Genomic DNA, 24,129 nt, shown 5'->3' on the forward strand with positions numbered 1-24,129 from the left:
TCAATTTTCAGACTGGATACTCCTGAAGCACAACATTACAATCTGAAGACCATGATTCATTCACAAATCATATAAAACAACCAATACTAGCATCATCAATCTTTGAATCACTGAACCACTGAAACCTTGTCAAACCCAGTCACTAGAACACAGAGCAGACTACAGAACTCTGCAATAACAATCAGATCCAGCTGCAACCCAAAAATCAAGCTCCAAAAGATATACGCTACTACTATGAAGGCAACCCGCGTATACACGCGGTTTTACCAAAGACAACCTGCGTACAGATCTAAAAATAATTTTTCATAACTTGCAGTTGTACCAGATTTCAGTTATACCTAGAACATAACATTGCGTCAGTATGCAGATCTAGAAATTCGCATAATCAACCATATAAAGATAGTTCATTTCAAACCATTTGATCCCGATCTCTCCTTAGATCTTGTTCTCCATCAACCGATGAGATCTCTCCTTAGCTCAGATCAAGCAATACACCATCAACTAATAACCTGCATACTGGATCTAATACTTCATCAGATATTCAAGACATTTCAGATACACTTGCCTAATGATCTTCTTCTCCTTATATAGCCTTAGGCCTTGCTCAATACCACGAGCCAAAAAAATAGAAATCCAAAACCATCAACTCAAAACTAGGGATCGACACGTCCGTCGAGACACCATGGTCCGAAACCATAGGCACAACTTCCAAGGAATAATCGCCACGGACCAAAAAGGAGTTTTCCACATACACGCGCTTTTACTGAAGCCAACCTGCGTGTACACACGACTTGGGCTTGATGAACCTGCGTATATGAATTTTCTCTTCTTCTTATAGTCTGATCATCAATTTCTTGCTGCTGACCTTCTGCACTATGATTTTTCATCAGTGAGGTTTGTCATCAAGGACAACACTTGTCTCATAATGCCAACAATCTCCCCCTTTGGACTTGATGGCAACCCCAAGATCCTTAGAATCATTCCCCCCCTTTGTCATCAAGGGCAAAGGGCTGTGCTCCCCCTGAGTACATGCTGATTTCTTTGCTTGGCTGTGCTGAAACATGCTCCCCCTGACTGTAGGCAAGATCTGCAAAAGATGTTCTTCAAAAGAACCAAGACTTATACAACATAAGGGACCTTCCTATCACCAAAAGACTCAATACATACATCCATGCTCCCAACCAAGAGGGGATACATTAGAAATAACCAATTATATTACATCATTCATCCCAGGCATAGTGGGGAAACCAACATAGGTCGTTACATGACCTTGACACCATAAAAGAGATATGACATAGAGACAACAAATCTAGACCAAGACTTATGAAAGTCACAAGCAGCATCTGATACACATCTTTTAGATCAGCAACCAAGATTTCCTTCTGAGCTCCTTCTCCTGAAACCAACAACAGTTGTGTACTAGAACCAAAAGCATCTAAATGCCAACAATGTTTTATGAGACTTTAAGCTGCTCCCCCTGAACCTGTGCCTGCTGCACCCCCTGAAACTGTGCCTGAAGAATTCTGGCATACCCATCTCAGACCTTCTCCAACCGGAGTCTGCCCTTGCTGTTCAGAACTCCATATACGTGACTTCTCCTGCATAAAATAGCGTATGCACGCGGATATGCTTTCTGCAACACGCGTACACCATACACGCGACTTTCCCAGCATAAATCAGCGTATATACGCGTATATCCCTTACGTAACTTGCGTATACCAACTTTTCTATAGAACAGACAAGCTTCAACAGCAAGATGAAGCATCAAATACTCCCAGCTTTTGTCTGAGATATTCAAAAGTTTCCTTGGGCAGTGGTTTTGTGAGAATATCAGCAACTTGTTCCTTAGAAGGAACATACTCCAGCTTGATCTTCTGCTCAAGCACTTGTTCCTGAAGAAAATGGTACTTGATTGGTATGTGCTTGGTCTTTGAGTGCATGACTGGATTCTTTGAAATGCTGATTGCACTTGTATTATCACATAAGATAGAGACTGGTGGAGTGCAAGTGATTTGAAAATCCTGCAAGGTCTGCATCATCCAAAGAAGTTGTGTGCAACAAGATGCCGCAGCCACATATTCTACTTCAGCTGTAGATAAGGCAATCGAACTCTGTTTCTTGCTGAACCAAGATACTAATCTGGAACCCATGAAGAAAGCACCACCACTTGTGCTTTTTCTATCATCCACACTTCCGGCCCAATCTGCATCTGTGTAAGCATGAAGAGTGAGATCTGTATCTCTAGGATACCATAAGCCATAGTTTTGGGTCCCTTGAAGATACTTGAAGATTCTTTTGACTGCCTGAAGATGAGTTTCCTTTGGGTTGGCTTGAAATCTTCCAACAATTCCTACTGCATGCATAATATCTGGTCGGGTACCTGTCAAATAAAGCAAACTCCCAATCATGGATCTATAAGTTGGTTGATGAACTGCTGTTGATTCATCATTTGCACTAAGGCTGCATCCTGTAACCATGGGTGTACATACTGGCTTTGACTCTTTCATGCCATACTTCTTCAAGATCTGCTTGAGGTACTTGGTTTGAGACAAGAAGATGCCTCCTTCATTTTGTTGGATTTGAAATCCAAGGAAGTATGTCAATTCTCCAAGTAATGACATTTCGAATTCTTTCTGCATAACCAAGGCAAAGTTTTGACTCATAGTCTCTTCATTGCTGCCAAAGATAATATCATCTACATAAACAACAAGTATTAGCAATTTGTTATTTTCAACTTTTATATAGAGGTTGCTATCTGCTGATCCTTTTGAAAAGCCTTGTTGGTGAAGATATTTGTCCAACCGATAGTACCAAGCCCTTGGAGCTTGTTTGAGACCATAGAGAGCCTTTTTCAATCTGCATACAAGGTTTGGATCATTCCCAAGAATGAAACCATCTGGCTGTTCAATATATACTTCTTCTTCTAAGTCTCCATTCAGAAAGGCTGATTTCACGTCCATTTGAAATACCTTGAAGTTTTGAAAGCTTGAGAGAGCAAGGAACATTCGGATGGCCTCAAGTCTTGCAACAGGAGCAAAGGTCTCTTCAAAATCTATTCCTTCTTGCTGCGCATGCCCTTTACAAACAAGTCTGGCCTTGTTTCTAATTACTTCTCCATTTTCATTCAATTTATTTTTGAAGACCCATTTAGTCCCTATGACATTTTTATCTTTTGGTCTAGGAACCAATTCCCAAGTATTGTTCTTTTCGATCTACTCAAGTTCTTCATCCATTGCTTTGACCCAACATTCATCTTTGCATGCCTCTTTCACATTTTGTGGTTCAGTAGAAGAGAGTAATGCCAAATAGCTTGAAGCTTCTGCAATTCTTCTTCTTGTTTGTATTCCTGCTTCTTTCTGCCCCACAATCTGAGATTCTGGATGATTCTTTTGAACATATCTGGATGGAGTCTTCTCTTCTATTCTTGTCTGCTCCTCTGGTTCTTCTTGAGGTTCTTCTTCTTCTTGAGGTTCTTCTTCTTCATCATTCTGCTTTTGAGGGTAGCCTTCATCTTCTTCAATGTCTTCATGATGAACTTGCCTAGGAATATATCCATTCTCATCAACCACTACATCAATGCTGTCAACAATTCTGCCAAGTCTTTTGTTGTAGCACTTGTATGCTTTGCTACGTGGAGAATAACCAAGAAGAATGCCTTCATCTGCTCTTGGTTCAAGTTTTCCAAGTTGCTCATCAGTATTCTTAATATAACATTTTCTCCCAAAGATTTTGAAATGCTTCACCGAAGGAGTCTCACCACTCCAGAGCTCATGAGGTGTTTGAGTGCTGTTTACTCGGACATTTGTTTAGTTAAGAATAATAACCACAGCATGTGCAGCCTCACCCCAGAAGGTTGCGGGAGTACCTGATTCATCAAGCATAGCACGAGCCATTTGTTGTATTGTTTTGTTCATTCTTTCCACAACCCCATTTTGCTGAGGAGTTCTAGCTGTAGAGAATTCTCTTCTTATCCCATGTTCTTCACAGAAATCGAAAAATTCGTTTGAGGTAAACTCCCCACCTCTGTCAGATCTGAGGCACTTAATTTTGTGTCCTAATTCATTTTCAACCAAGGCTTTGAAGGATTTGAATTTTTCGAATGCTTCATCCTTGTGCTTCATAAGCCCTAACCAGACAAACCTGGAGAAATCGTCAATGAATAATATCAAATATTCTTCTCCTCGAGGTGTACTTTTCCTAAATGGACCACATACATCTGTATGGACTAGCTCAAGAGGTATGCTGGCTGATCCTTCCTTCTCTGGAAAGTTAGTTCTGGTTTGCTTTCCAAACTGACAAGATTTGCATATAGTGTTGTCTAGAATTTTGATATCTGGAAGACCACGAACTGCCTGATATTTGCATGCTTTCCTTATTTGTGAAAAGCTTAGATGCCCCAACCTTCGATGCCATAGCCAGTGTTCATCATCCTTGCTCAAATAGCATTGTTGTGGTCCTTCTTCAAATATGTATAGATTATTTGGAGTCCTTCTTCCTTTGATCACTGTTTTACCTGTATCAAGATCACGAACACAACATCCATTTGATCTAAATATTATTTCTCTTCCTTGATCGCACATCTGACTGACACTCAGAAGATTATGCTTCAATCCATCAACATACAAAACATTTCCAGCTTTGACCTTCTCTTTCAATGGAGCAACACCTTTTCCTTTTATGGCTGCAGAGATATCGTTTCCAAAAGAAACTTTCTTCCCCTTTTCTAATGCGGTATATGACTCAAGCTTTTCTTTGTCCCCTGTCATATGCTTCGAACATCCGCTGTCAATGTACCATAGACTTTCTTGACCTTCTGCATAAAAGGCTATCCCACATCTTTCTGGTTGCGGTTCCTTTATTCTCCATGTTCTGATATTTGAGGTTTGTTCCTTCTGAGTTGTCTTCCGGAACCTGCTCCTGCATTCAGAGTCTTCATGACCAAAGTTATTACAAATAGAGCATTCAACTTCATTTTCAAGAACCGAAAAGTTGTTATAAGTCCTTTCCATGGTTCCAGTCATTCTGCCTTGCTTTTGAGCTTCTCTATTCATGATTGTCTTGTAGGCAACACATTGAGCTGCTTTGTGACCGAAGTTATGGCAAGAAAAGCATTGGCCATTAAAGAAACTTCTGCGATAATCAGATCTATCATCCAACCGATTGTAGCTTCTATTCACATTCATTCTTGGAGCAAATTGGGAAGATTTTACCTGGGGCTGATTGTAGCTTTTGTTTGTCCTTAAGGCAGTTTGTCCCCGAATTTCTTGATGGTCTTTATTTGTTCTTGAGGTAAACTGTCCCTAATTCACCTGATGACTTTAATTTGGCCTTTGCTCTCTTCTCCTTGCTGCATCAAGATAGCTTTTAGAGGTAGAGGCTTGAGATGTTTCTCCATTATATCCAAGACCTGTCTTGATCAGAGGAGATCGCTGCACATTGATAATCTCATCCAAGGTTTCAGATCCTTTAACAAATTTAAGATTAATTGCTTTTGTTTTCTCAATCTCCTTTCTAAGACAAACAATCTCACATTCCAATTTTTCAAGATGTTTTTCCTTTTCAGCTAGTTGACATTGTAGAGAATCAATAATAGCACTCTTCTCTTCTAAGCAAACTTTGAGATCTTTCATCTCTTCATAAAAGCCTTCTACATCTATAGCATCCATATAGTCATCATCTTCAAAAGCCATTAACAATTTATATCTATTACCTTGTTCATCTTCATCACTATTTGAAAGACCATCATTATCTTCATGAGTGTAATAGCTTTTCTTCTTTTCATTTTGTTTCTTGTTCCATTTAACAGGTTCCTTTCCCTTGTCATTCTTGTTTTTGTGAGGACATCTGGCCGCATAATGACCTACTCTTCCACAAGTAAAGCATTTAAAAGGTAACTTACCTCTGAACCTTCCAGAACCCCTTTGAAGATTTCTGACAAAATTTGATTCCTCTTCTTCATCTTCTGGCACGTGACTTGCTTCATAATACTCTCCTTTGCCTGAAGCCTTGAAGGCAGCTTCTCTTCTGTCTAATGGACCTCCCTTTCTCATTTCATAAGCGGTTAGAATCCCGTGAAGCTGAGACATAGTAAGAATTTGCAGATTTTCCTTTTCTTCTATGGCAGACACTTTATATTCAAACTTGGGGGACAAAGATCTTAGAACCTTTTCAACCACAATAGCCTCTTTTATTTCTTCACCCAAGTTTTTCATGCAATTAACAATCTCATCTACCCTAAGGAAATAGTTAGCCACACTTTCATCATTATACATTCTGAGAGTCTCATACTTAATCCTGAGAGTTTGAAGTTTAGCACGCTTTACCTGTTCGTCTCCTTCATAGCTCGTGACAATTTTGTCCCATATTTCTTTTGCAGATTTATAGTGCATTACCTTCATGAATTCTGATTGAGATATACATCCCAATAGAGTATTGACTGCTTTCGCATTTGTTTCATATTTCTTTTTCTCGGCTGCATCTGTAGGAGTAGCTGAAGGAAAAGTGTAGCCTGTCTCTACGATGTCCCAAACTTATGTACCAAGAGATTGAAGATAGGCAGTAACTCTTACCTTCCAATAATTGAAGTTTGTCCCATCAAAAACCGGTGGCCTGATTGATGCTTCTCTCTCGTAGTTGCTCATGATGAACGATCTACCTTCAAGCGCTCAAGATTCTCTGAAGGACCTGCTCTGATACCAATTGTTGGAAATAATACTAAGAGGGGGGGGGGGGGGGGGTGAATCAGTATTATCAAAATTTTTCAATGCTCAGAAACATATACGCTACTTCAGTTAAGTAAACTAGCGTGTACACACTACTGTGTCTAAAGAAACCAGTGTATAACCATAAATCTTATAATCCAGTTAGTTTATCTTCAGTTAAATGCATCAGGACATTATTCATCATATTAAGAGTAAACAAATGCAGTATAACAGAACAGATCATCACACAAAAGCCACACACATGAACACCATGATATAAGGTGGAAACCCAATGTGGGTGAAAACCACCTGCTGCAAGTCGTCTCTATCTTCCTTTAATAAGAACTTCAGTTTCCAATCTTTTGTACTGGTGTAGCCTTATACCAGTACGCAGGCTACAACCTGCAGAAGGCTTCAGGGAGCTCCAACCCCCTTTGCTCTTGTACTAGCTAAGATACTAGTACGTAGGTGCTGGCCTACAATCTTCTTTCCTTCAGGTACCACTTTTCATCAATTTTCAGACTGGATACTCCTGAAGCACAACATTACAATCTGAAGACCATGATTCATTCACAAATCATATAAAACAACAAATACTAGCATCATCAATCTTTGAATCACTGAACCACTGAAACCCTGTCAAACCCAGTCACCAGAACACAGAGCAGACTACAGAACTCTGCAATAACAATCAGATCCAGCTGCAACCCAAAAATCAAGCTCCAAAAGATATACGCTACTACTATGAAGGCAACCCGCGTATACACGCGGTTTTACCAAAGACAACCTGCGTACAGATCTAAAAATAATTTTTCATAACTTGCAGCTATACCAGATTTCAGTTATACCCAGAACATAACATTGCGTCAGTATGCAGATCTAGAAATTCGCATAATCAACCATATAAAGATAGTTCATTTCAAACCATTTGATCCTGATCTCTCCTTAGATCTTGTTCTCCATCAACCGATGAGATCTCTCCTTAGCTCAGATCAAGCAATACACCATCAACCAATAACCTGCATACTAGATCTAATACTTCATCAGATATTCAAGACATTTCAGATACACTTGCCTAATGATCTTCTTCTCCTTATATAGCCTTAGGCCTTGCTCAATACCACGAGCCAAAACCATAGAAATCCAAAACCATCAACTCAAAACTAGGGATCGACACGTCCGTCGAGACACCATGGTCCGAAACCATAGGCACAACTTCCAAGGAATAACCGCCACGGACCAAAAAGGAGTTTTCCACATACACGCGCTTTTACTGAAGCCAACCTGCGTGTACACGCGACTTGGGCTTGATGAACCTGTGTATATGAATTTTCTCTTCTTCTTATAGTCTGATCATCAATTTCTTGCTGCTGACCTTCTGCACTATGATTTGTCATCAGTGAGGTTTGCCATCAAGGACAACACTTGTCTCATAATGCCAACATTCTTTGCTTCATTTTTCAGTTTTGTCTCTGATTTTTGCAGCCTGTAATCAGTGTGTGTCTGTTTAAAAACCCCTTTTCTTTGCCTTAATTCCGCCTCCTTTGTACAAAAAAACTGTAGATGTTCTTTGTGTGTTTGTTACATCATTTACAGTTTTCCATTGAAAGAGTAGAATAGTCATACTGTCGTCCTTGGATTTAGATCTGTCGTAAGTGTCGATTTTGATCTTAGGAGAAAGTTTGTTTGCTGTTGACAATTGATTATACTTTTACTTTTACCTTTGGTTTGAATTTGTCACTTTATAGTGTCGAAACGAGTGTTTATTTCAAAATCATAAAGTGTCGTAATCTTCTCTACCTTTTGATTTCGAAAAGAAGCTTGATTGTGTTTTTCGCTTGAAAGCAAATTCAGATTTGTACATCAAATTTCTTTTTAGGCATCAATATTAAGAAAGTGAAAACAAATACATGCATATGTGCATTTGCATATTGATAGTTTGTTTGGCTTGATTTAGGAAAAAGTGCATTTACAGTGTGCTCTTTGCTCTTTGAGAAAAGATTGTGTCTTTCTTTTCCCCTTGTAGCTAGGATTTTCATTACCGAAAAGAGATAAAAGCTTGCTTATCATCTTTAGATTTCATTTTAGGAATTACATCTACATCTCGTGGTGATCCCCAAAAGGAAAACTTCATAAGAAATATCAACTTAAAATAAACTGAATGAATCTAACAACGCTTTGGAACTTAACACACAACATAGAGGTCTAGGCTAGAGACGTATTCCGGCGTCGTAAAGCCTGGTAACTATTGTCCTCACTGATGGTTGGGTGATTCCTCCACTGTGAGACGATAAGTGCCAGTACGGACTTGTGATCCCACGTACCGTCGAGTATATATTGGGAGACCCCTATAGGCTTAAAACCTTTTATCCATAGGAAGCCGTGTCGGCCGCCCTACTGATCGCAATGCACCGAACACAACATTCGGGAAGATTGACTGCCGTACCGTAAAAAGTATTCTGCAGTTTTGTGATTGGTTTGGTACTCCCTCTACCTAGATCTCCAGAGCAGTCCCTTTCATTCCTTTTTAGACTCCTTAACGGAAAAGGTCCATCTGAGCACTTGTCACTTCAGGCTCATTAAAAATCGAAGGAGACTAGAGTCATCTTTTGTTTTTTCTCGACTCTTAAAAACTGAAAAAAAAAAGTTGTGTCAAAGCGTCTAAAATTTATTTTAAACGGAATAATCATCACCTTTCCCTCGTTGATCTTCGAAGTTAGTCTCCCTTCATCGCAAGTTCTTGTTAAATCGCTAGGAAATATTTTGGATAGACTACGAATGTCTGAACAACCGTCAACATCTAGGACTGTGTCTTCTGACACAGCGACGACAGAACTCCCTGATGTCACTCCGACGATGTTCACTGGTATACCATCTGTCCCGGCAAGTTATCAACAACAAGCCGGAGTCCAATCAGGGACTGCTTCGACGACATGGTTAGTTCCTATTTCTTCATCTGGATTATCATCTGGTATTTCTTATGTTGAAACTCAACAAATTGATCCAATGTGTCTTCAAAGGCCAATCTACCCTTTAAGTACTGGATTGCCACCATATGGAGGGCAATATGCCTTTTCATTGTCCCCTCCTAGAGAACAACCATATGGGAGTTTACAACAAAGTTCAGGTCAAACTGGAATTACATCCAGTGGTTGGGTACCAATACTGCCTCAACAACCAAGGGTTGTATATTCAATGCAACCAGTCCACCCTGTGTCAGATATTCCCACTATACCTGCTATGGTGACTGCATCGCAAGTACAAGCGCTACCTATTGAATGTCAACCCCAAGTTTCTCAGGTTGCAATACAACAGCCTCTTGTCTCAACGACTCAATCACAACCTCAGGTTAGTGACTCCTTATCTGGAGCGACTCAGGCTCAAACAAGTACTATGACTCCTCATCTTGGTCAATCATCTAGTATTGGACAACAGCAAATGGTCCAACAACCAGGGCTGGTTCAATCTCAACAACCGCAATTCCAGCAATCCTATCAAGGACCTGAGCAACAAGTCTTTTTAAGTAATGGGCAACTGCATTTCCAAAGCAGTTATCAACAACCATACTATAATGGTTATGCCCATCAACCTTGTCAAAGCTGCCAGCATCAAATACATTATATTGGTATGCAAAGACCCACTACTCAGGCGATTCCATCTTATCGTGGGTATGCTTTGCCTAACCTGAATCAAAAGTTGCCCTTTGTAGCAACTCTAGAATTACCAGATCTAAACCGGCTGACGAATGATCCAATTGCTTATGCCCCTTGGTGGCCAGCGATTCCGTATAAACTTCCGTCAGATATTCCTAAATTTAATGGAAATCCGGGTGAAGACCCGTCGAATCATGTGATGACATTTCATCTGTGGTGTTCATCAAACACCCTAAACGATGATTTGATTAGGCTTCGCCTTTTCCAGAGGAAGTTAACTGGTCCGACATCAAAATGGTATATTGAATTACCTAGAGCTTCATTCGACAACTTCAGTACCCTAGCCACAACCTTTTTAACCCATTTTCAGTTACCGATAAGGTACGAAACGGGAACCGAACTTCTTACCAACTTCAAACAAACGACGGCCACTCACATATCTGATCATATACATGAATGGCGACGTCGTCGTAGAATGGTGAAAACGTATGTTCCCGATCAACTTTTAGCTGAATGGTTTATTAAGTCATTACTGACTTCCATCACGGAAGATGTGGCAAAAGGGGGAGTCGTCACAGAAGAGCAAGTTATCGCTCGTGCGCAATATTTGGACTTGATTTACACTCAGTCCGGCACGCTCTACGATAAAATACCTGATGCCCCTAGACCAAAATTCTTAGTTCCTCCTCCTCCTAAATCAAACAATGACTCTCATGCCATCGATGGCGTGATTGGCGCGACAAACACGAAATCGACAAAGGCTACATCTAAAAAGGCATGTAAGATTTCTAGTCAAAATGAAAATGAGGAACTTCTTGCCTCGGAAGTAAATGTCGTGTCGACTGACAAGGGCAAACAACTGAAGCAACCAGGGGGCAAGAAGAAAAAGAAAGGGAGAAAAAGGAAGCAGGATGAGTCATCTCCTGAAAAGCCTTCTACAAACCCTTCTAGGCAAAGGAAACCCCCTGCGGGGTGTCATATATGCGATGAGGATCATCGGACGAGAGATTGTCCACATAAAGCTGAAGTTAAGAAACTCTTTAAGAGTTCAAAAACCTCAGCAGTATTGACTGATCCGTTTCCAAGCCCAGGAACCAAACTGGTTGCTAATCAAAATGCTTCCCGATCCCAAGTGCTTATGTTGTCTATCTCAAAGCAGAAAAATGATGCTTTGGCAAGGAATAAAGATTACGGGAATCCACAGGTGTCGAATAACAAGGCTAATGAACAACCTAGTAGTTCGACAACAACTTTGACCAAAGTTGTGCCACCCATCATTCCTGAACAAATGATAAAGTCGCCAAAGGGAGTAGTGCACAAATTGACATTTAATCCTCGTGCAAAAATAGCACAGGATTATAATATAATAGAGGACCTGGCCCAATCGCCGTCTGCTATGTCGACACTTGAGGTACCACAAAATTGCCTCTCCCAAGAGCAAGCTTTATTATCAGCAATAGGTGGGATTGACCCAATGGATTCCAATCTTGTGGCCTTTAATCATAAAGGATATGACCCTCAGTTACCAGCTCAACTAGCTTTCCTTATTCAAGTGAAAGCCCTCAACAAAACTGTTCATCGAACAATTATTGATGAGGGGGCATCTACATGTATTATGTCGATGAGTTGCTGGAAAACTTTAGGATCTCCAACCTTGTCACGGTCTGTGACGACATTAAAAGCATTTGACGGAAGGACATATACCCCATATGGTATCCTAAATAACTTGAAAGTTGAAATAGGAGGGAAAACAATAGAAATAGATGTTGAAGTCATAGATGGGAATCTTGATTACAACATCATACTAGGAAGACCATGGATATATGCCATGGCAGCTGTTGTGTCGACCTATTTCAGAAAGATTGCATTTCCCTTTCAAGGAGGGATTACAATCGTCGATCAACAAAACTTCCTCCCCAATGGTTCTCAAGTTACTGGAAGCATTCCAATGATCCATGGAAGCAATCATTTGCTCCAAAATATCGGAGTAGGTCTCCTAAAATACCCTGCCTTAATGGGTACTTTTGCCCTACCGCTATCGAGTAATCTGGCGGAAGTGGCCATAGTGGAATATGAAACCTTCTATATCTAATGGATTTGGACTCCGAGGACGGTTCTTATCTCGTGTCGATCTCGTTAAAAAATGAAACAAGGAGTCTTGAGGATGGTTCTTTTACTGTGTCAACCTCATTAAAAATGAAACAAATCCCCTTTCTCAAAGGTAAACCTTCATTCCAACCACCAAGTTGAATGCAATGAAGCTTGGGGGGGCATGCACCTCGATTTGCGTTATTATGCTGGGGGCATGCAAACTTATCACGAGCAGTGTTACTGCAGGGTTCAAGCTCGTTAAAAAATAAACCTGCCATAAGCAGTGTTACCGCAGGGTTCAAGCTCGTTAAAAAATAAACCCGCCTCGAGCAGTGTTTACCGCGAGGTTCAAGCTCGTTAAAAAATAAACCCGGGCCGAGCAAATGTTTCCACCCGCGTTTAAGCTCGTTAAAAAATGAACTATTCCCTGGTAAATAACCACCGTGAATGTAGTACTTCAGCCATTAAAGCCTTGGTCATGTTTGCACCATCACCTCCACTTTTCCATTGGCCGTCACCTCCACTTTTCCAATGGCCGATCTTTCACCTCCATTTGATTGTTTACCCATTTTGAGGAACAGCTGCGAAGAGTGATTTCACTAGCCATCCTTGTGACACTGCCGTGATTGGAAAATTCCAACCCTTACCTGGAATCAGCTGCTACCCATTTTATCACTCGTTCCTCAAAAGACGAGTCTTCTTTAAGCTCTTTTCAACTGACTCGTAAAATATGAAAAGATTGCCGAGTTTTGGCCTTCCAGCTCGTTAAAGCGACCGGAAGTGCTATCCCTCCTCTAGATTTTAATATTTTTGGACCTGAGGGATTATTGCACAAAAAGATCGAGCGCTTGTTTTGTTCGGCTCGTTAAAAGCTAATCGAAAATTCATCCCTTCTGTATTGTTTTATACTTTTTCGGACTTAAGGGATTAGATGATAAAAAAGGAATTTCAGAGTTACCTTTACCTACCTTTTCAGACTCTCTAAAAATGAAAAGGACCGAGTTATCTTTGTCGTTAGACTCGTTAAAAAGATTAATAGCGACAAACTTGTCTTTAGACGAGAACGAGTTTCACTATCGCTAGGCTCGTTAAAACATAGTGATGGGTTTGCCCGAAGGGCAAATTATAGAACAAGCATATGTTATCCTCCTCAAGCTTGACAAAAATAACGAGGTACTGGTCAGCAATGACTGGGGAAAAATTGGGAAGAAACTCAAAGAATCTTTATTGGTAGCAAGTCGCTCTTGAACATGACACTTCCACTCCGTGCCTGAGTTGGGTTGGGTTGTTTCATTCACCGGTCACATCACCATGGTCACGCCATACCATCCACATTTGGGGTAAATGCTACCAATCCATCACATAAGTGTCGCTGACATGTTCAAGAGAAGTCATCCAGGGAAGTCATTTGTGTCCCATCCACTACCATACATTATACTTCATTCTTTCATGACCGCCATCCTGAACCATATATCATCAGATCGTTTTCACCTCCATCAAAATCATTTGCTCCGTTCCATGTCATTGATGTGCGATTCATTAAGGCCCTCCTTTGACGGGTCACTTCTTGTCGACATCAGCTCATTATCCAAGAAGTTGATCTAGGAACACCCCTTCAGTACTTTGAAGCTTGCATGCCTCAATGGCAAGTTTCTCACTTCCAGAAACAGGTATACATCAATGACCTTCGACCGAAAGATTTTGCGTGGTGTTCGACGCCAAATCCTTTATTCACACCACGTGAATTGTACTGCAGTACCTTGAGGGTCATCATCATTATCGGTGATTCCTCTCGCGCTTGTTAACAGTTTACATCATTGACTGGTAATCAAGCAATGTCTTTCCATGTTCGACTTCAAAACATTTCTCACATGGATCGACTTGTACTTCAAGTGAATATCGGATGAGATTGAAGACCCCGGATCTAGTTTCATCCATCCGGGCTGCGATATATATTTAGGAGAATAAAGACATTAAAATGTACAGCATTGCAGCACAGATAATCATCCTACCAAAAGGATGATGGCTCTATCAGAATCATTAGTCTACCATCAGACGGTTGTCTATCCTATGTACATGAAAATGAATTTATAAAGCTGAGCATGGGAATGCCCGCCTCAGCTAGATCATGAAAACAGTATGAAGATAATGTATTGTATTGTATCTTATTACAGGTCTCCTCCCAGCATTGAAAGAACTTCGGATCCTCCTAATAAAGCATTTCACCCGATAAATGGCCTCATACTTTAGGGGGCAACTGTTATAGACATTTTTGTGCCTTACAGCTCTAAGCATGAAATGTCCATAAACCAAGGGCTCCTAAGTCCCTAAAAGTGTTGTTCTAACTCCTAAAGGAACAAGGTCAACAAATTACAACTTCTCCCAGAAGTTCTCCACCAGAAACTACTCAAAATTGGTCAAAACTGGATCAGCGCACTTGATCCATGGCCAGGGTGCTATGCAGCGCACCTTATACATACGGGAAGTGCGTTTCAGTGCACCTAAATACACTGTGAGGGTGCGATGGATGGGAAAAGACAAGTGGCGGAGACAGTTTGCGAGGTGGATGATCATGGAATCTTCCAGAAACTTCTCATGGGACACTTGCCTCTCAAAATCGCCCAAGGATGAGTAAGAGATCAATGAGATCTCCAAGTGGCATCAAGAACTATCAGAGAGAAGACACTAATCAAAAACCCAGAGCTGACTCACACCTCTGCAAATATCTATATACAGATCTCTCATCCCAGAGATCCAGAGGTTGGAGGTTGGAATTTTGTACTTTGCAGAGAATTGCTGTTGGTTTTGAGATAGAGATGAGTGCATTGGGTGATTTATGCTTTGTTGGAGGCGAAGAGGGGATTCCTTTGCTGGGGGGTTGATGCTGGATCAGGAATCATTGGTTGTAACTCCTCCTGGACCTTCTTGTTATATCAATAAAACTATTTGAGTTTCTCCTACATGCTTGTGTATCAATGATGTTTTGTTATATTTGCATGTTTATCTTAAATCTGATCCTAAGCTATTTATGAATGTAAATCCATGTCTTTGTGTAGTTTTCCTCTTCTGTGATCTTGCAGGAACCTGGTGAAGCTGGGCAAGTGAAATAGCAGGTAGTTGGAAGCTGTCAAAGAGGAGAGAGATTGGATCAAAGGACTAGCACAAGACACAGGTTAGTTCATCCTATTCCTCTTCATTTACAGTTCATAAAGAAGAATACGAAAGTAGTTTTCCTTGTTTGTTGCTAAGGCACTGTCACACCTTAGTGGGATAGGGGCGTTCTGAGTAGACACTTTTCCCATCAACAAACCTGGAAAAATTTATCTTCGTCAAGGAAAATATGTGATCAAAATTATTTATAAACTTGGGATGATTGATAGTAAGCCCATGAAAACACCTATTATCACCAATTTGAAGAAGTTGAATTTAGACTCAAGTTTTGTTGATCCAGCATCTTATCAGCAATTAATTGGTTCTCAGATGTATCTTGTGAACCCTTGACCAAATATATGTTTTGTACTAAATATTCTTAACCATTTTCAGATGGAGACTAGACATGATCATTGGATAGTAGCAAAACACATCTTGAGATATCTCCATGGTGGGACCATATATCATTGTTTGAGATATGTTGCAGGAAATGGGATTCAATTATTGGGCTACAAACATTCGTATTGGGAAGGGAATGATGTAGATGGAAAAATTACAATAGGTGGTTGTTTTTGTCTGGGATCCTCTATGGTTTCATGGATGAAGCAAAAAATAAGATTTGTTTGCATTGAGTACTATTGAAGTTAAATATATGGTAGCCAATGAAGTTAGTTGTGAAGCATTTTGGCTCCATAAGTTGCTTATTGATTTGTTTGAAGGACCCTTGGATTCGATCATGATATGTTGTGACAAACAAAACTACATAAAGCTAAGAGAAAACCCAATTTTTCATGCGAGGACAAAGCACATTAACATCTCGTATCACTACATTCGAAGCATGGTGCAAGATGGAGTTGTGAAGCTACAATACATCTCCTCTCACAAATAGGTAGCAGATATATTGACGAATTCCCTTCCTAATAGGAAGCTTGAGTATTTATGAGACAAACTTATAATTTTGTATATCTCCTCCCTGGTTGAGAGGGAGTGAGGGTGGAAATCATGTTCTCAATGTGTCACGTACTATGGCCATGACTAACAATTGTAAGCCTAGTGCATGAACACTATTAGGGACAATGGTGGATTGGATAAGAATCATGTACATACATTGTTGAGTCATGTATTTTGGTTAACTAGGATTAACATCCTAAGTATGATACATGGACTTGCTAAAGAAAGGTCCAAAGGATTTGATTTTCCTTGGATTAGGAAATGATCCAGTGAGGTCATACTTTTGGAACACCCAGGTGGGGTATTTTCCTTAAGAGGCGGTGGTATCCAAATTCATGCATCCAAAAATTGTGCTATGATCTAGTGGAGAGATGGAGTGTACTTATAAAGGCCTTGATATTTTGACAATGTTGGCTATGATCATGTAAATAATTATTGATGCTTATCAATTCATATCCTTTCTTATATGAATATTTCAACTTGAGTATATCCTATTGTGTCATTATGAATACCTCCATAGCTAAGAGGGAGTGTTGAAAATGTAACTAGTGGCGGTCTTGATAATGTAATGTAATTTCATCATCAAAATATTTATTATATTCATTTACATAATTTTATTCTTGGTCAATGAATTTTCTTAATGCTTATAAAGTTAAAAGAGTTATTATTATTATTATTACAATGAGTCAAAAGGAAAAACTCATTTGAGTCAAGTCCCATTTGGACTTTTGTAAGAAAAGAAAAGGAATTTTTATTTTGAGTCAAAGAGTCAACTAAAGACCAAGTCGGCCCTCCTTGATAAGTCAACCTATGTGGCAACCATTCGACCTTCCTTGACAACAATTTATAAAAGTCAACTTGACCTCTTGGAAGATAATTCATTCACTCAATACATCACATCATTTTCTTTTCCAAATAAGAAGATAAGGCAATCGAAGTAAAAGGAGAGAGAAGGAAGTCAAGGAGAGAGAAGACATGTTTTCTGCTCTAGTTCTATTCACATGTGTGAATTTTCTATAGTTTTCTAAGGCTATTACAAGGACGAAATTCGACCTCTATTCTAGGACTTAAATTTTCTATGTTTTGACTAGATTTTAGAGAAATTGACCAACATTGATTTATGTTGACTTTAACTTGATTAGAGGAGACTTGGAGGAGGGTTGAATTGGATATTTGTGGCATTTTTGGCCTTGGCCTTGGGTCTTGGATATCTTATTTGATTTTATTCTATAAAAGAAGGATTTATGGGTTTTCCCCCTTGTGGGGCTTTGCCCTGGCTTGGAGCCTAATTTTTGGTGTTCTTTGTCTCTTTGTGATCTTTATGCTTTGAATTTTTTGTATAATTTCTTGATGAAGAAAACATAAAATTAATAAGAAGACAACTAACATTCGCAATTAATTACCAAGAAAGAGGAATCAAGCATTAAACTATCGAGCACTTGGTTTCTCAACAAATCAGAGTCTCTATGTGAAAGTTATGCCACTCAGAAGTTGACTGTCATGTTTTCACCACCATAATTTTAGAGGATGCCACACCATCCCTCATTATTCATGAAAAGGGGGCTAGACACATGATTATGGTGTAGAAGAGTCTATATTGTAACTTTGGTTAAGAGTTGAGGTAGTCAAACCTAACCACTAGTAGGCTAATGGGTTGTGTTATAACTAGGCCACAAAGAGGAAAAGGGGATTCCATTATTTTGAGTGTATTTGTTCCATAGTGGAGCAAGAATAACCGAGAGGGATATGAGATAGAGTGCGCAAAGAGGATTTGTGCATTGTGGTAGCCACTAGCTATAGGCCATACTTCTTTGTACTTGTAGACATTTTCTATTCAGAGAAAGAGAGAAAAATGACCTCACCTTCCAGTTAGGTTTTTCTCCCAAAAGGGTTTCCGAGATGATATCTTGTGTCAAATGTGTGTGTGTGTGTGTGTGAGTATTTATTGCAATGTTCTCTATTTTCTACATATTTTCAATTCGCATGCATGCAATATTAACAATATTCTACAGATCTAGAAATCTAAAAAGAATACTGTAGAATTTTAGATTTCAAATATAATTTTATCAGATTCATTGTGAAGAACTGTTTAGTGGAATATCTATGATAGTTTATGGATCAAGGAACTAAAAATAATTTGATAAAATTCACATGGGATTGAGAAAAACATGAGTGAGACATGATGTTTAGTTTTGTCTCTTGGGACAATTTAGATTCCTTGATTTTAAGGAGACCTTGTCATAAAAAAATGATGGATGGAGGAAAATATTTGGGAGTACCAGTAATTTGAAAGATAATTAGATCTCTCAACGATTGTGAAATTGAGTAATCAACTACAAATATCTAGATTGGGAAAACTATTACAATGTTAAGGATTCTAATCTCTCTGAAAGAATCACCTTTATGGATACCATTAAAGTTCAATCCATCTATTTTTGGAACATCTATGTTTAAATCCACCAAGAGGGATAAATTATTGGAACCCATTCTCTCAAAAGCGTTCCAAAATTTTGAAGACCTAATATATTAAATTAGTTCCATGGAAAATGAATTGTAACTCTCAGGGCTTGGTAAGTCAAAAAAGTCAAATCCTCGTCTTTGGAAAGTATGTAAATCCCAATGTTCATACATGGTATTTCTAGTTTGAGTACAAATTGCTAGGCTATAATAGATTATACAAGTAATGGAGTGGGAAAAACTCACATACATGAAGGGTTGTTCAAAGAAGGAAAAGGAGAACGCAAGATTGGAGATCACCTCTAAGTGGGTGAGAAAAAACATTCAATACATCTAAGACTACACATTAATCTAAAATTTTATGGGATGATGGCTATTAGAACAAACTATCAAATGGTGGATCTTGAATAAATGACAAGTTAAAGGAATTACAACCCTTGACTGTGCACAATTTTTTATTTTTTTCTTGCATATATGAGCTTTGAAAGAATATTTGTCAACGATGTTTACTTTCTGAACTCTTTAGACCTCCCTATGTGTTACTAGTTTGAGAGTTAATCTCATAAAATAATATTTCTTTAAAGCCCTAATGTGGATGATGATGTATCATGTTACCATTGGAGTTTTTGAACAAGGAGATTTTGGAGGACATTGACAATATGCTAGGGATATATCATTAAAATAAGCAAGCTAAAAAATATACTTAAATGCATGGATTGATGACTTAATGAATTGGAACATTTCCATAATCTATAATACTGGAATAAAATGATGAAGAATAAATCCAAATAACTAACAATGAAGAGATTCCATGTAAGTACAAAATATTTCATGGCCATGATCTTTTATAGAAACACCACCAATCTAATTAAAAACCAAGTTAGGAAAAGAGATTATATATAAAATAGGTTTAGTGATTAAACTCTAAAGAAAAATGATTGAGAAAATGATGGGAGAGGACCAAAAAATCAAGGTTAACACTAAGAAATTTTAAGCTTTGAATACAATGAATAATAAAGGAGAATCATTCAATATTTGGACCATGACTCAAAGTAATTGAAATGATAAATATACAACACAAAGAGGAATGAAAAAACATAGAGAACATGATAGGAAATCCAAATACAACTAATACAAAGATAGAAAATTGAACCCAACCAAACATGTGAGAGACAATAAAAAATCTGCAATCAACTAGGAATGAGTAATCTACAAAAAATGAATAACATAAATAAAAAATGATGAAAAGAATAAAACCACCCCACATGATAGAAATACCATGAGGGAATAATAGAGGAGGATTAGGGGTATAAAAATAAGAACCAAATCCAAAAGGATCCCAAGAGAGGAAGAACTGCAGTGCATAGAAGAATAACATAACACTAATGAAGCAATCATGGCTAAGAACAATGGAGATGAAGAAATGACAACTTTTGGTATTTAGTTACTAGCATCAAGATTTGTCTAAATTATTCCAAAGACTTTCAATGTGATTCAATTCAAAGAGTTGTAGTCCAAGATCAAAAAAATGCAAGAGAAACACTAGCTCCTTGGAATATTGGAGGTTATTATAGCCCCCTTTCCTTTTTTGGTGATTGTTTTAGCAAAGTAATCTCCAAGAAAGGAAAGGGGGATCAACTAGACTAGAGGCATCAAGGAACAAGTGTTAGGGGATGATAGCTTTCACTTGACTTGGTAGACAATCCTTAAAGAAGGAACCTTCACTTGGAGCAACGAATGAGGGAAATGCAATTGGATAGAAGAAAGAGAAGATAGATCCTTAGTGAATGTTGATTTCTTTTGTCTTATTTTAAAGGGTCAACACTGAACAATTTTTTGAATTTCATCTCAAATTCTAGACCAACAAACACACATTTCAAATTTAAAAAAAATGTGGTTTGACCCTGTTAATTTATGGTATGTTCTAAGCTTAGAGCAATTTACTTCTCTTTCTTATTATTATTCACAGATTAGCAATCACATGTGCATAAGTGCAGATAGAACATTAAATGATCAATAGAAAACAAGCCAAGACAAGAGACACAAGATGTAGCGACTAGCCAGGGACAAACCCCAATATGGGGAAACCCTTTGATCAAATCTTCTTTTATCTTCAATAATTCAGCAGAGAGAAATAGTACAAAAATCTGATTTATATTAGTAGTAGCAAACCCTAGATTAGCAGCATCAACATTAATGGCTTCATCATCAAAACTAGGGTAGTCGATATCTCGCAAACCAACCGTCGAATCGACTTAATTCCACCACCAAAAAATGCGGCCTTCAGAGGAGGTTTGGATGGACGTATAGCGCAGTGCTGAGGAGGGAGTATTCTGGTCAATGCTAGTCAAACTTTGGTTTTGCAGTTGCAACACTAAATTCTGTGTCCTTCCTTCCACCGGTGTGAGGGAGAGTAACCTACTGTGTAGGAGAGACGAGACTCTTTATTGCACTGGAGAGAGAGAGAGAGATGTGATGAGTTGAGTGAGTCCAAATGAGGAAAAGTCCTCCTATATTTATACACATCTAATGATAATTGAATAGATGTGACTGTTGGGTTTCTGAGCCTACATGAGTTGTTGGTAGGCTTGATAATTATTCCATAATTAAAATAAATTCATATCTCCATAAATACTTATCGGAATTGGATGATCTTTAGATCAATCCTACACCTCTCGATGAGAGGAGTCTAATAAAAATATTATTAGCCATGAATAATATGACCCACACGGAGTTTGGACCTAGTTGCCAAATTTTAACACTCCCTCTCAACTAGGGAGAACTCCATCTGCAATCTGTCTATCGGTCGCTACTATTCATGCATCAAATGCACTGCCCTGTACAACTTGACCCTTGCCCTGCCCTGCTCTATTTTGCCTATTCTACTTTGTCTTGTTTTGCCTTGTACTGATTTGTATTGTTCTGCTTTGTTTTTTTCTACCCCGTACTGATTTGCACTGCTCTACTCTGTTCTGCTCTACTCTGCTTTGTTCTGTTCTGTTATGATTTTGTCTGAATTATGAAGAAGAAGAAATGATTGAGGATGCATCATACTGACTCAAATTCAGTCTCAAAGTATGTACCACTGGTCCCAGACCAATCTCAACCAATCCGAAGTCAGCGTCATAGTGAGTACAACTCCTACCACTGGTCCCAGACTAGTATCATCCTCCACTGACTCAAAGTCAGTCTCAAAGTGTGTACCACTGGTCCCAAACCACTCTCAACCGACCCGAAGTCAGTGTCATAGAAGGTACCACTCCTACCACTAGTCCCAGACCGGTATCATTGATCCTAGATCAATGAAGGTCATCCTAGCGTAGGGAGTATGATAGATACAACAATGCGTCCATTGGTACTACTATGGTCCCTAACTTCATTTCCCTGCTCATTGATCAGATGAGAGGTACTTCCCATGAGTCCCTGACTACATGGGTAGGATGCCTTGATAGGAGAACTTAATCAATCCCATCCTCACAGGAGAACTAATCATCCTACTACAATTGTCATGGAGAATACATCATCCAGAACTCACAGGAGAACTAATCATCCTACTACACAAGAAAGCGAATCATCTTGTCCATAGGAGAGTGAATCATCCTGTCGACAGGAGAGCGAATCATCCTATCTCAAAAGAGAGCGAATCATCTTGTCCCAATGCACACCACTATGGGAGGGTGAGTCACCTTGTGGTCGTATGTTGCTCCAGTAAGAACCACAAGCCCCCAGAGCTCCCAGAGCTCAATGTATGCAACATGCAGGACCCTTTTACAAGGGTCTCTCAACGACTCCAAGTCATTCGGGAAAATCAAAGATTTGATCTTTCCTCAGGGCTTTGTCAAAATGTCAGCGACCTGTACATTAGTCTCAATGTGATGGAGCCTCCTTACTCATCGACTTACCATATCCCAGATAAGGAAACATCTGATGTTTATTTGTTGGAGAAATCATCGAATACGAGATTCCTCTATAATCGAATCCCACATCTGGCTGTCATAGAGAATCACAATGGTATTCATCATGTGTACAAACAACTCACTGAAGAGCTTCCGCAACCAGATTGCCTCACAGGAGGCCATGCTAGTAGCAAAGTATTTTGCCTTGGCGGTACTCAGAACCATCGACTTCTGCTTCCTGCTCATCCAGGATATCGAGGCAGATTCCAAAGAGAACCAGTACTGGGAAGTGCTCTCCACACTACCTGTTCACTCAGCATTCGAATGATCATGCAGTTTCATATTTCCGATAGTGTATCTCAATCCATGAGCTATTGTGCCCTCATCTCAAAAGATGCTTGGTATCAATCCAGTGAGGCTCAACCAAATATGAGCTCACCATGCTCACTGCAAAACATATGTCCGGACGGAAGTTCACCAAGAACATCAACGTGAATGAGTTTATGAAAGTTAGAGGCATTTCTCAAATATGGTTCGACATCACTACCATATAACTTCTGCAAGTTAATATCCTCGAGGTAGTCACAGGCTTGCAGTCCACCATACCGAATCTTTCCAATATCTTCACCGCATATTTTCCTTGAGATAGGAAAATTTCCCTTGGCTTCTGCCAGACTTCAAGTCCTAGGAAATAGTGCATCAGTCCTAGGTCCTTCATTTCAAATTTAGAAGCCAACTCCCTCTTACATTTGTGAATGAGATGGTCTGCACCTATTAGGAAGAGGTCATCCACATACAACACCAGTATGAGAGGGTTTTCATCTTCAACCTTGAAGTAGAGGTTAGGGTCAGCTTCACTCCTAGTGAATCCCAACTTCATTAAGTAGTTGTCGATCCTTTCATACCATGCTTGGGGTGATTGCTTCAGCCCATAGAGAGCTTTCTTCAACTTGCATAAATGAGATTTTTGATCATGAATCTCAAATCCTTTGGGCTGATCCATGTAGACCTCTTCTTTGATCAAACCATGTAAGAATGTTGTTTTGACATCCATATGATGTAGATTCCATCCTTGTGAAGCCGCAAGGGCTATGATTGAGCGGATGGTGGTATATGTGGTAATGGGTGCAAATATCTCGTCATAGTCTATACCTTCCTTCTAGGAGAAGCCACGAGCGACAAAACGAGCCTTATATTTTTCCATACTTCCATCTGCTGCATGCTTTATCT

The sequence above is a fragment of the Pinus tabuliformis genome, chromosome 2_1 (genome assembly GCF_031772625.1).
Source record: "Pinus tabuliformis cultivar Carrire ecotype Pingquan chromosome 2_1, CPIR1, whole genome shotgun sequence".
NCBI lineage: Eukaryota > Viridiplantae > Streptophyta > Pinopsida > Pinales > Pinaceae > Pinus > Pinus tabuliformis.